The sequence below is a fragment of the Palaemon carinicauda genome, chromosome 29, assembly GCF_036898095.1.
Source record: "Palaemon carinicauda isolate YSFRI2023 chromosome 29, ASM3689809v2, whole genome shotgun sequence".
NCBI lineage: Eukaryota > Metazoa > Arthropoda > Malacostraca > Decapoda > Palaemonidae > Palaemon > Palaemon carinicauda.
The window spans coordinates 32,124,720-32,139,719 of NC_090753.1; positions in this window are offsets into that span (position 1 = coordinate 32,124,720).

Here is a 15,000-nt window from a genome sequence, read left to right on the forward strand (position 1 = left end):
GAGAGAGAGAGAGAAGACAAACCAACGTGACAGCACAATAAAGAAAAGACAGCCTTGAAAAAACGTTTCTTCACCCGGACGAAAGGAGAAGAAGCAAATTCCCGGGATTCAATAGCTAGAATATTTGGAGATCCATAGCAAGACTTATTTCGTTGTGAACTGAATCTGGATTTCATGGAATGCATTTGATTTGATCGACTTGAATGTATGTTGATTAACCTTCCCGACCCTTCCTCCCCCTCCCGCAGATTTCTGATTTTTGCCGACAGGAAAGCTTCACGTAGTCGTTGAATTTCAATTGGAGTGAAACTTGCACGAAGAGCAGTGACAAGCTTGTCCTATCTTATTATGGAAGATTATTTAATGCTATTTACGGAAATCAAATCTGAATCGAGTAACGTACAACTCGTTATCGTGAATAATCATTGCATGACTGTCTTAGAAACTTGTGAGGCCTTTTTAAGGCAGCCCATTCCCTAGCGACTCGGTTGAGAAATCATGTTGTTAAGGGGGGGGGGGGGGAAAGAAGGGGGCTTTGAAATTGTACAGGTGAGCACTCGCACTACGATCAGATCTTCAAAAACATGTCCTTTCAGTCCCAGCAGTGGAGCAGTTAACACCTATGGCGGAACCGCTCCATGATAATGACCTTTATGCCATTGCTTTTTTGGCTTGTTAATATGTGAGACTTAAGAAAAAGAGCAGACACAAGAAGATATTTTTGAGTAATGGGTGGCTAGAGGAAAGAGGGTTATTTTCTCATGAGAATGTACTGGAGGAGTTGAAACCACACCCTGATGACTGGTCCAATTATCTTCGAATGGATATGAACACTTATCATGAATTATTTAATACAGTAGTACCTTGTATACAGAGGCAAGACACGTGCATGAGGAAGGCAATAACACCCCATGAAAGACATTCTGCTACGCTATGATATTTAGCAACAGGACGATCATATGAAGATATTAGATAGTGTGGCAATATCTCCTCAAGTTATTTCAGAAACCTGTCAAGCCATAAGGACTTCACTAAAGGGGGAATATATGAAGGTAAACCTTTTTTTCAAACTTCATTACACAAACATAATAGCATCATTCTATTCACATGTTCAAATTTTAATTTAACTGTACGATTTTATGTTATTATCATTATTATTATTATTATTATTATTATTTTTATTATTATTATTATTATTATTATTATTATCCAAGCTACAAGCCTAGTTGGAAAAGCAAGATGCTATAAGCCCAAGGGCTCCAACAGGGAAAAATAGCCCAGTGAGGAAAGGAAATAAGGAAATAAATGATGAGAATAAATTAACAATATATCATTCTAAAAACAGTAACAGCGTCAAAACAGATACGTTCTATATAAACTATTAACAATGTCAAAAACAGATATATCATATATAAACAATAAAGACTCATGTCATTCTGGTCAACATAAAAACATTTGATGCTTATTATAACTTTTGAAGTTCTACTGATTCAACAACCTGATTAGGAAGATCATTCCACAACTTGGTAACAGCTGGAATAAAACTTTTGTATTTAAATTATAGTTGGCATCGTTCTCTATTAAGTTACATATTAACCTAAACCTTATTTCCATTCGTTGAATATTGACAAACCTTACATATTACCATATACCAAATTTTAGCAACAGCAAAGATTAGATATTGTTTGGAGGAAGTGAAAATTTGAAATTTCGATTCAATGTTCCCATCTTGGCCTCGAAAAGTACATCATTTATAAATTTTGCTGCCACTATTCTTGTATCGTGGGGCGTATTTCTTAATTTGTTGGCAACATTTCTTCCTACTATATCGAATTCATCCTCTGAACAGGTGTTTTTTTAATTTTTCACCCAAAAGATGCATCACTTGGTCAGTTGCTCATGCCGTCACATTTTTTTGGCTTTTTACGTGATATGACATTTGGCTGAGGGTCGTCCATTGCTCAGTCATCCTCACTCATTTGTAGATATGGCATTGATAGCGCTGAAGTGTTGGTAGCCTCACTGTCTGATAATAGTATCTGTAGAATGTAAACATCCTGATAAGACAAACATTAATAATAAAAGGGTTCTTGTCAGGTAATCAAACTACTGCTACAATACTTTTGTTATATAAAGATATATGATATGATGTAATATTGATGATAATCATTGCCAGTAATATTGAAATAAACGTTATTCTATTACTAGGAATTATTACTACTTAGTCCTTGGTGAACTTGCCCTTTTTACCTATGCTGTATAATAGATCATACACAGACTGCGTTCATTGAGGCCAAGTGCAAATTTTGAGAGCATTTCGGGGGCCTTTTCTATGAATGTAAATTTAGATCATTTGATTTCTCATTGATTATAGCAGTATATATATATATATATATATATATATATATATATATATATATAGCAGTATATATATATATATATATATATATATATATACTTATATATACAGTATATACATATATATATATATATATATATATATATATATATATATATATATATATATATATATATATATATATATATTTAAATATATATATATATATATATATATATATATATATATATATATATATAAATATATATACATACATACATGCATATATATATATGTATATATATATATATATATATATATATATATATATATATATATATATATATATATATATATATATATATATATATATATATATATATATATATATATATATATATACTGATGTGAACTTTGTTTATTATGTCTCTATTTTAGAATCATGTAAAGAGAAATCAATTTCTGTATTTTTTATTTGATTTTCATTATATATTTTTATAAGATAGGTTGCTCTTTAAAAAGTGTTTTCAATATGTTTTGCCTTGAGACAGGCAGACTGACACTATTTTCATCAACATAAAGAGAGATAGAAATGTTTCACATTGGGATGGACAGACAGACATATTTTTCATCGAAACAGACAGATAGACATGTTTTGGATATACAATATATAGACAGGGGGACACATGTTTTGCAGCGAAGCAGATATTTTGACAAGTTTTACATGGAGACAGACAGACAGACAGTCATACAGCCAACCATAATTGTTTTGCATTAAGAGAGAGACATACAGACATTTTTCTGCATTGAGACAGACAGACAGGCATATTTTCCATTGAGAAAGACAAACAGACAGATTTTACATGGGAAAGATCTGCATGTTTTGCATTGAGACAGACAGACAGACAGGCATAATTGTTTAGCACTTGTTGGAAAATTGGTAATGTTACTCCTCTATGTAAATGTGTTTGTGGTAGCTCAAGTTCAACTGCTTACTGCCCAATTACCATAATTCTCATATTATCTAAAGTTTTTGAACGTCTTCTGGCAAAACGTCTTAAGTTTTGTCAAAGGTAATCATCTCTTCTCTAGTTTGCAATTTTGGTTTCGTAAAGGCCTTGGAGCATGTGATTCCCTTCTTACAATTTCCAATGCTGTACAGAAATCCATTGATTGTGGTCAGGAAGTTCGTATGATTGGACTTCATTTTAGTGCTGCCTTTGACCGTGTTAATAATGACGCCCTTATTTTCAAACTCAAACAGTTTGGAGTGGGTGGTTCCTTTCATAGCATTATTACTGATAGTAATAGATCTCAAAGAATTGTTGTTGATGGGCACCATAGTGAGTATAGGAATATGATATCTGGTGTCCCACAGGGTAGTGTTCTTGGCCCATTACTTTTCATACTATATACACACGGCAATTGGTTTGGACGAGAAAACAAGCTTGTTGCATATACAGATGATGCTACTCTTATTGCATTAATTCCATCCCCTGAATGTAGATCTGGAGTTGCTGAATCACTTAATAGAGATCGAGCTAAAATTAGTGCATGGTGCAAATTATGGGGTATTAGGTTGAATCCTAACAAAACTCAAAGTAAGATTACAAGTAGGTCAAGGACAGTGGCTCCTCAATATCTGGATCTCAGTATTGACAATGTTTCTTTAACTTTGTATGAATCTTTTAAAATTTTAGGTGTGATTCTCGACAGCAAAATTACTTTTGAAAAACACATTAGATCTGTGTCCTCTTCTATTGCATATAAAATTGGCTTATTGAGAAAGTCTTTCAAGATTTTCGGTGATCAGTCTATTCTGAAAAAGTGTTTTCATTCTTTCATTTTACCTTGTTTTGAGTATTGTTATCTTGTCTGGTCTTCAGCTGCTGATTTTCATCTTAATTTGTTGGACTAAAACTTACGGTCTATTACATTTCTTATTCCTGATCTAGATATTAATCTTTGGCACCGTTATTCAATTAGTTCATTATGCATGTTGCATAAGATTTTTTATAATTCTGACCATCGATTACATTCAAATTTTCCCGGACAATTCTATCCTGTTCGAAATACTAGGCAGACAGTTAATTCTAATAGCCATGCCTTCTCCATCATGAAGGTCAATACTACACAGTATTCCAGAAGTTTTTTTCCATCTGTGCCCAACTTGTGGAATGATCTTCCTAATCGGGTAGTTGAATCAGTAGAACTTCACAAGTTCAAAGTTGCAGAAAATGTTTTTATTTTGAACACGCTGACTTGAGTCTTTTTTATAGTTTACATATGACATACCTGTTTTGACGTAGTTACTGTTTTTAGAATGATTTATTGTTAATTTGTTTTCATCAGTTATCTATTCCCTTATTTCCTTACCTCACTGTGGTATTTTTCCCTGATAGAGCCCTTGGGCTTATAGCATCTTACTTTTCCAACAAGGGTTTTAGCTCTGCTAGTAGTAATAATAACAACAATAAGATGAAAATAGTTACGATAGAATAATATAGGGCATATTCGTTTTAATATGTGAACATAAACAAACACACAGATAGACACACAATCATAAACACACACACACACACACACACACACACACATATATATATATATATATATATATATATATATATATATATATATATATATATATATATATATATATATATATATATATATATGTATATATATATATATATATATATATATATATATATATATGTATATATATATATATATATATATATATATATATATATATATATATATATATATATATATATATATATATATATATATATATATTTTAATTTATACAGAGAGAGAGAGAGAGAGAGAGAGAGAGAGAGAGAGAGAGAGAGAGAGAGAGAGAGAGAGAGAGAGAGAGAACTATTAATGAAATCTCTACTGGAGCAAAGAAAAAAGAAGCATATACCAATCAAAAAGAGGTGGATTTGTTGTAACAATCGAAAAAGAAAGGCAACTTTGAATGGAACACTTTAGTGAGGTCATTAATAGGAGAAATTAAGAGAATAATTTGATTGATATAACTGGAGCTGGTGAAGACTTTGATGTGCCCATGGATGATTTCAGTGTGTTTTAAGTCGAAGCTATCATTAAAAAACTCAGGAGATGGAAAATCCCAGGATATGATGGAATGAATACTAAGTGCATCCCGGAATACTTATAAGATTATTTTGTAGAATGTGGCATGCTGATGCAAAACCTGATGAATGGGAGCTAGGAGTGTTGTTGGAAAAAAAAGAGACCTGACTGATTTCCATAATTACAGAAGCATCACTTTTACATCAGGCGTCAGGAAAATGTATAGTATGCTAAAACAAAAGAGACTAGAGAAAAATATTGATGAAAAGCTGAGAGATGAACAAGCAGGATTTAGAAAGGTAGAAGTTGTACTGACCAAATTTGTATTTTAAGATACGTGATACAGCAATGTGTAGAAAATAGAAATCTACATATAATGCCATTTAGGGAGGTTTTTTTTTTTTTTTTTTTTTTCTTTTTGAGTCCTGCGTTTTTATGGAAATCCTTTTAAATATGTACATTTGATTGGGTCTATTCATGAGCATACCAAGTGCAAAGCTAATTTTAATGGCGTTCTATCAAAGGAGTTTCCAGTGAACAGTGGAGTACCCCCAAGGGAATGTGTTATCTGCTATGTTGTATATCCTCCTCGCGGATTTTGTAATGCATAGAAAAGTTGGAGTTAGTAGGGGAGGATTGGACTAGATTGGTAACAGGAAATTGGCGGACCTAGAGTATTATGATGACGTTGTCCTTATTAGCAGAAAACCCACAGGACTTGCAAAACTTGTTTGCCAGAATGCAGGAAATTTTGCATGAGGTTAGGCTCAGGATAAATAGAAAAATGAGAGAAATGATGAGAATAGAATATGCAATGGAAGATGAAACATCATTTGAAGGTGAAAGGATTAATAAGGTAGAATCAATCAATATTTAGGAACTATGATCTCTAATACAAAATCTATCGAATCTGAGTTTAACGAAAGATTGAAAAACTAATCAGACATTGGCCTGGTTAACTATATGGAAATCCAATCACCTAAAATTATGTATGAAAATCAGGTTACATATCAGTTTAGTATTATATATATATATATATATATATATATATATATATATATATATATATATATATATATATATATACAGGCTGTTAGTTTTGGTATGTGGACATGAGTCGTGGTGTGGCAATGAAACATTATCCAAAAGATTTTGTAGATTTGTAAATAAAACTCTCAGAAAAAATATTGGGTGTTAAAAGGCAGGACAGAATTATAAATGAAACTAAGAAAGAGAATACCCAAGTGCGATATGTGGATGAGATCATGGTACGGGGTAGATGGAGATGGTTTGGGCATGCCCTTCGTACTCCCCAAGAGAGATTAGTTCACCAACCTTTCAACTGGGCTCCACAAGGCACTAGAAGAATTGGAAGCTCAAGGCTCACATGGCTAAGACTATGAAAGGTGAATAGGAGATGACGCATGGAAGAGATGATGATGATGAATATATATATATATATATATATATATATATATATATATATATATATATATATATATATATATATATATATATATATATATATATATATATATATATATATATATATATATATATATATATATATCACAAGCACACGTGATTTTAATTAATGTAAATATCACCCACGAAATGCATTTAATACCGAATTCTATCTTGGGAATACATATCCACTTGGAATTCATTTTATGGTAACAGCTTCTGGCCGGGTGGTGATTCGAACCACCAACTGTACGGCTAGAAACTATGCTGGCAGGGACCCTACCGACTCAGTAGGTAGGGTCCCTGCCAGCATAGTTTCTAGCCGTACAGGTGGTGGTTCGAATCACCACCCGGCCAGAAGCTGTTACCATAAAATGAATTCCAAGTGGATATGTATTCCCAAGATAGAATTCGGTATTAAATGCATTTCGTGGGTGATATTTACATATATATATATATATATATATATATATATATATATATATATATATATATATATATATATATATATATATATATATATATATATATATATATATATATATGGACAATGACAATCAAAGACAGGACCAGAGTCCAAGCTTCAGAGATGAAAGCCCTGAGAACAATAATGCACAAAACAAGAAAAGATAGAATAAGAAATGTAGATTTTAGAAGGATGGTTGGGGTATCTCCTATGTTGAACAAGATTGAGAAGGGCCAGCTGAGATGGCTGGGACATTTAATGAGAATGGATGGAAATAGAATTGCAAGGAAGAGATGGGACTGGACGCCTGGTGGGAGGAGATCAAGAGGTAGACCACGTAAACGCTGGAGGGATGGAATTGAAGAGATTCTCACAAAGAACAACATGCCAACAATTGAACAGCTGAGAAGAGAAGAAATTTTTGAAAACAGAATTGAGTGGAGAAGACAACTGATTCCACTGACAGGCTGAAAGCCTACCTGGGAGTAGAATTGAAGTGAAGTGAAGTGAATATATATATATATATATATATATATATATATATATATATATATATATATATATATATATATATATATATACATATATATATATATATATATATATATATATATATATATATATATATATATATATATATATATATATATATATATTTTTGGGCTCAAGCCATGTCGTCCTGATGGAAGTTCCTATAGGGTAGCTTCCTAGGGTATATTACAACTACGGCGATATTCCCAGAGAATTTACCTTAAGGTACCAGAATTCTAACTCCTGGAGCGAGTATCCCTCGTGAAAGGGATATCGCGACATATCAGAGGACGTATTCTAGACACGCCACATGGCAATCTACATCCTGGACAGAGATTTCGTCTCGTAGGAGGTGATTGGCGAGATACGAATTCGGGAAAGAAAAAGGGGAGCCGCTCCCAAGGCTTCCCTATCCTCCGATTCGTATGCGTGCCTGGCGCCAATCCTGGCGCCATCTGTATTCCTTTTTGCGTAGTTTAACAACTCGGTGTTTTTTCCTGTTTTTCTCGCAAATCTTGGATTTATTCTACTTTTCATGGCTTCTCCGTCTTCGTCGGCCTCTGATAAGTTGAGTATAGTGTCTTTTATGTATAAATGTAGGCTCTTGGTAAAATTTTGTGTGATTAATAGGATTAATCTTTGATACAAGAGCCGTAGCCTACCGGAGGCGTCTTGGACGCTGTCGCTCTCTAGGTATAAATTAGTTAGTCAGAGCGACATTCCTGGTTGTTTTGCTTTAATAAATTTTAGCTATTTAGCATTACATAGGATTTCCTTTCGTGCTTAGTATTATCTGGCGAAGTATTCACCATTCTGGCCTACGCTAGGCCATGTAGCCTAGTCGTTTGGTCCTAGTACTTCATGCATGATTATGGTTTTTCCGAGTGTAATTAAAATTTTATTGAAGCTTTAGGCTATATTTTATACATTTTAGACTGTGTGGAATATTTCCAAGATAGTATACGAGTGAGTTTCGGTGATTTAGGTAATCGATTCTCTTGGTGCCTAGGCTAGTTGCTTATGGAGCCTTAGTATACTTTATCATACTCCCCGGTTGCTTTCTTTTCTTCGGAGAAGGTATGCAATCCCTTTCCCTCTGTTTAAGCCTTGGGCTTATCCCTAAGTGGTTTTTTCCGAATTTATTTTCGATAAAACTATACTAGGGTGTTACTGTACCTTCCTGTTCCTGTAGTATGGTTCAAGAGGGACAGAACAACAGAGTTTTTTAGTCTGAGTCTGTGTTGTCTGGCTTGGGGCTGAGTCCCCCTCGCTGACCTAACACAGACAAAGGGAGCTTAGCTCCCTTAGGTCACTACCGAAGGTTTCTGTAGATATGATTCCTTCTTTTGTGATCTACCAGACTAGTCCTTGTTGCTGTTCTCGGGGGAGGATAAGTTCTTTCGTTGGGAGTAGCAACGCCTTCCTTGCTTTGGTGCTCTGGGAGCTGGCAAGTATTGCTGGCCTTCCCCCTTATATCTCCCTTATGCTAAGATAAGTTTCTTGGCTGCGGGTGATCTGTCACTAAAGCAAGGTTGGCAGGACCCTCTTGTCCCTTCCCCCTCTTTCTTCGTAATGGCCGAGCCATTACTGTACTGTACGTCGTTCTACATCTGGACCTAGTATAGGTTAGGATGTGGAATTGACTCAGCCCCTTGCCGGCCGGCAGAGCTGCTGGCCGGCAAGGGTCTTATGTTTTCAAGTGCTGCCCGGACCTCTCTTGGTCCCTCATCCATGCCTGCCGGCAGAGCCAGACGGCATTGGTCAGGAAGCCTGAATTAGTTTCTCCCCTTCCTTATATGCACTCTTTCGGTTGCCGGGCTTGGAGGTTGTGTACACTCTTATCCCGGCATCCATTCTATTTTTCTTCTAGTGCTGTACCTGACCCGGCTGCCGGCCTATGAGGCCGGCAGCCGGGCAGGTGTAGTCCTCTGGTTCTTTTGCTGCCGGCTGGCATCGGTCTTGTACCTTTGCCGGCCGGCTTATGTCAGCCCTTGTCTGCCGGTCACCAAGAGTGTGGCCGGCAGCTGGGTACTACCTTGTGTAGTTGCTGGCCGGCAGCCATTGCCGGCCAACATTGGCTGTTACCGGCCGGCAGTTGCTGCCGACCGGCACAGGCATTTGAACAAGAGTGCTGCCGCCCTATAGCTGTTAAGTAGTATACTTTAAAGCTAGTTGTGGTGTGTGCCGGCCGAGAAAGGCAGGCCGGCACACATCCCCCTATACTGTACTAGTATTCTTCAGTATAACATATACAGTAAGAAGAAAACTATGGTAAGGGTTTTGGTACAGCACTGTGTCTTCTAACACTATTGTGTTTTCTTGCACATCCCTTTGCTGTTGCCCTCTGATAGGAAGCTGAGTTCTTTCCTGTCTATTATCCAGGATTTTAAAATCATTGCTTAGGTGTGAGCTCCACCTGTTTCCTCTGGAAACCTTGCATTGGTTACTCTAGAAGAGATAAACCATTTTGATTTTATTATCTGGAAGGGTGCAACAATGGGTTGTGAGGGAAACACAAGTGTGTGTCTTTCCTTTATGAATTGTTATGCTATACTATGCATATCCAGTGATACATAGTTCACTTGATACTCATGGAAATTTCTTCTCTTTACAGGAGGACCCTCCGAAGTGCGGAAATGTTTTCTGCAACGTCCGCAGCAAGAACCTCTGCGGACATGAGTGTTGTAGGAGACACGCAGCATGCGCTGTCTCCAAGGATGATCTCCGGTATTGGGACCCTCAGGTATGTACTGTGTGCACTAACCTGATTACTGAGGCATTTGATTCCCCTAGAACGGCGGAATCAAGGGATATAGCAAGGGAGAAGCTTCGTACTTGGGTAAGGGGCTTCAAGAAGAACACCTCTGGCCCTTATCTTCCAAGTGAGAAGATGAGGGCGTATCTTTTTCCCCAGGCATCAGCTGATGCAGTGATTCCCCAGCCTCAAGAGGAGATCCCTCAAGATCAAGTCCAGGTGGACGTGGAAGTCGCAGTCGCGATGCAAGACATCCAGTTAGATGACAGGATGTCTGACCTGGACGAACGTTTGGAACAAGACCTCCTGGCAGAAGGTCAGGATGAAGTTCAAACCCCGGATGTCGTAGAGGATGAGGTCGACGAGGTGTCGGCTACTCCGGTTCAGATTCCGGAGCCTATCCCCTCAACATCGGCCGGTCTCCCAGTAGAACTGGGACAGGCCCTCTCTTCGATTGTTGGAATGATCCAACAAATGCAGAAGGAGAATCAGGAGAAGGCGGCTGCTATGGAACTGCGTATGCAGTCCCTGGCAGAATCACGTGGGCCCCGGAAAAGGCTCAATGTGAAAGACCTTCCCTTATGCTCAGATGCTAACCCATGGAGGTATGCTGAGCACATGCCGATGACGACTGGAAAGATCGTCATCTCGGATAAGCTGGGTTCAGTTCCCCTAGAGGAGGTGGAATTCTGGCCCAGCAAGGCATCATGTCCGGACTGCTATGTCCGGCTGAGAAAAGAACCAGCTTCAAGGGAGGAGACAGAACCGAAGGAGGTCATAATTATGGACCACGCTAAGGCTCCAGCCCTACTTTCATCCTCGATGAAAGAGAGGGGCTTCTCTAACTCGAAGGTAGCTGCATTGAGCAAGAAGCTCCCTTCTTTTGTGTCCTCTCCTGCTAGAGCCTTCCCCTTTCTACAGAAAGGGTTTGCGGCTGTCCTAAAGGCAGTCGAGGCCGGCAAGCCTTGCCCCTCCCTGGAGGAGTGTAAACCCTTGTCGCTGGCCCTGCCTATGGACCACAAAGACTGGAAGGATGTCCATCAGACATTCTCAGTGGGAAAGTTGGAGGCTGATATTGCCGGACGGCAATTCGGCGAGGACCTCCCCAAGCTGTCCGACTCTCTTTTACGAAGAGAGTTCGAGACAAAAGAAAGACTGGCTGCCTCAATGTCTCATCAGACTACTCTTGAGACGATGGCAAGTGACCCAAGGTCCATGAAATGTTCATGGTAGTGGCTAAGTCTCACCTAGCCACAGTGACGAAGGACCTTTATGGCTTCGTCAAGGCAAGGAGAGCTTGCAGGGAGTTCGTGTTCACCGGGGCTACGGTGAGACACGAGCCAAGGAAGTTAATCTCCTCCAACATTTGGGGAAAAGACCTTTTCCCTACCGATGTGGTCAAAGAAGTTGTTGATAAGGCCGCCGTGGAGAATAGAAACCTTCTCCAGAAGTGGGGCCTGGCTATCAAAAGAAAGTCTTCCCCGGATGAGGGTCCTCAACCAAAGAGGAAGAATATGAGGACTAGGCTACCGTCTCGGCCAGCCAAGCCTTTTAGAGAGCAACAGCAACTGCAATTGCCATTGCCTCCAGTGCCCCAGATGGTGGCACAAACCCCGACTACTTTTCAGTGGGTACCCCAGGCTGTGCCAGGTCAGTCAACCACATTCACCCCAACGTTCGAAGGACAGTCTTCTTCCTTTCGTGCAAAACCTAGAGGAGCAGCCAGAGGCTCGTCTAGGCGCCCCTCAAGGGGAAGGGGATTCAGAGGTGGTCGTGGTCAGCGAGGCAAGACCTCAGGACGGCAGTCCAAGTGAAACGATACCGGTAGGAGGGAGACTGATGAAATTTTGGGATCGCTGGACCTTCGATCCCTGGGCCCAAAAGCCTACTCAAGAATGGACTGGGCTGGAGCTGGTACAGCACTCCACCCCCGTGCCTTCGGTTTTTCCAACACTCCCCCCCCGTTCTGGAGGAGTACGTTCAAGAACTGTTGGAGAAAAAGGTGATCCGAAAGGTGAAGTCCATCAAATTCCAAGGGAGGCTGTTTTGTGTTCCCAAGAAAGACTCGGAAAAGCTCAGAGTCATTCTGGACTTGTCGCCACTCAACAAGTTCATAGTGAATTGCAAATTCAAGATGCTAACACTGCAACACATAAGGACCTTACTGCCCAAGAGGGCTTACTCAGTCTCTATAGACTTGTCAGATGCCTATTGGCACATTCCAATCAGCCGTCGACTCTCCCCCTACCTAGGGTTCAGGCTACAACGGAGACTATACGCCTTCAGAACCATGCCATTCGGGCTAAACATAGCCCCAAGGATTTTCACGAAGCTTGCGAGCGCAGCTCTCAAACAATTACGCCTAAAGGGAATTCAGGTAGTAGCCTACCTGGACGACTGGCTGGTGTGGGCAGCATCCGAGACCGAATGCTTGCAAGCTTCCAGTCAGGTGATCCAGTTCCTAGAGTACCTAGGCTTCAAGATCAACAGAAAAAAGTCTCGACTTTCTCCATCCCAAAAGTTCCAGTGGCTGGGAATCCACTGGGACCTTTTGTCACACAGTTTCTCCATCCCGACGAAGAAAAGGAAGGAGATAGCGGGCTCTGTCAAGAGACTTCTAGATTCCGAAAGGATATCGAGACGCGAACAGGAGAGGGTACTAGGCTCTCTCCAGTTTGCTTCAGTGACAGACCCAGTGCTAAGAGCACAGCTAAAGGATGCAACCGGAGTTTGGAGAAGGTATGCATCAAACGCGCGAAGAGATCTGAGAAGACCAGTGCCGCCTCGGCTACGTACTCTTCTCAGACCTTGGTCCCAAGCCAGACATCTAAAGAAGTCGGTTCTTCTTCAGCCACCTCCCCCGTCGATGACGATTCACTCAGACGCCTCAAAGGAGGGATGGGGAGGTCACTCTCATCGGAAAAAAGTCCAGGGGACTTGGTCCAAGCTATTCAGGACCTTTCATATAAACTTTCTAGAAGCTATGGCAGTGCTCCTTACCTTAAAGAAAGTCTCCCCGCGTCACTTGATCCACATAAGATTGGTGATGGACAGCGAGGTGGTTGTGAGATGCTTGAATCGACAAGGGTCGAGGTCACCACCTCTCAACCAGGTGATGTTAGCCATTTTCCGATTGGCGGAAAAGAAGAAGTGGTACCTGTCGGCAGTTCACCTTCAAGGAGTCCGCAATGTGACAGCGGACGCTCTATCCAGGTTCACACCGATAGAGTCGGAATGGTCCTTAGACGCAGGATCATTCTCCTTCATTCTGAATCAAGTCCCAGAACTGCAGATAGACCTCTTTGCGACGAAAGACAACAAGAAGTTGCCCCTGTACGTGTCCCCGTACGAGGACCCCTTAGCGGAAGCAGTGGACGCGATGTCCCTCGACTGGAACAGATGGTTCAGGATTTATCTGTTCCCTCCTCACAACCTTCTGTTGAGGGTCCTCAACAAACTGAGATCCTTCAAGGGGGTAGCGGCAATAGTGGCCCACAAGTGGCCGAACAGTATGTGGTTCCCCTTGGCGTTGGAACTACAGATGAAGTTTGTGCCGCTACCACATCCAGTTCTGACCCAGCGAGTCCAGAAGTCGACTGTCTGCGCTTCATTACAGAAAACCCGGACCCTGCAGCTCATGATTTTCTCGCCCTTGCGGTGAGAAAGCGTTTCGGGATTTCGAAAGCCAGCATAGACTTCCTAGAGGAATATAAGTGCAAATCGACTAGAAGGCAATATGAGTCATCTTGGAGAAAATGGGTGGCCTTTGTAAAGGCAAAGAATCCGCAGGAGATCTCAACAGACTTCTGCTTATCTTTCTTCATCCACCTCCATGGTCTTTAGACAAAGTTCTTCATTTCGCCTCCCTGTTGAGCAATGAAGAATGTGCGTTAAAGGATTTGACGCAAAAAGTTATTTTCCTATTTGCACTCGCGTCCGGGGCCAGGGTTAGTGAGATCGTAGCCCTCTCGAGAGAGGCAGGTCGTGTTCAGTTCCTGGATGAGGGGGATCTGAACCTGTTTCCGGATCCTACGTTTCTCGCCAAGAATGAGTTACCCACCAACAGGTGGGGTCCCTGGAGAATCTGCCCTCTGAAAGAAGATGCATCTCTATGTCCAGTAGAATGCCTAAAGGTCTATCTTCGTAGAACTTCAGACTTCAAGGGTGGTCAACTATTCAGGGGAGAAACATCAGGCTCAAATTTATCTCTGAATCAACTCAGAACGAAAATCACATATTTTATTCGCAGAGCGGATCCTGACAGTACACCCGCAGGTCACGATCCGAGGAAAGTTGCCTCATCCTTAAATTTCTTTAATTGTATGGATTTTGAACATCTCCGTT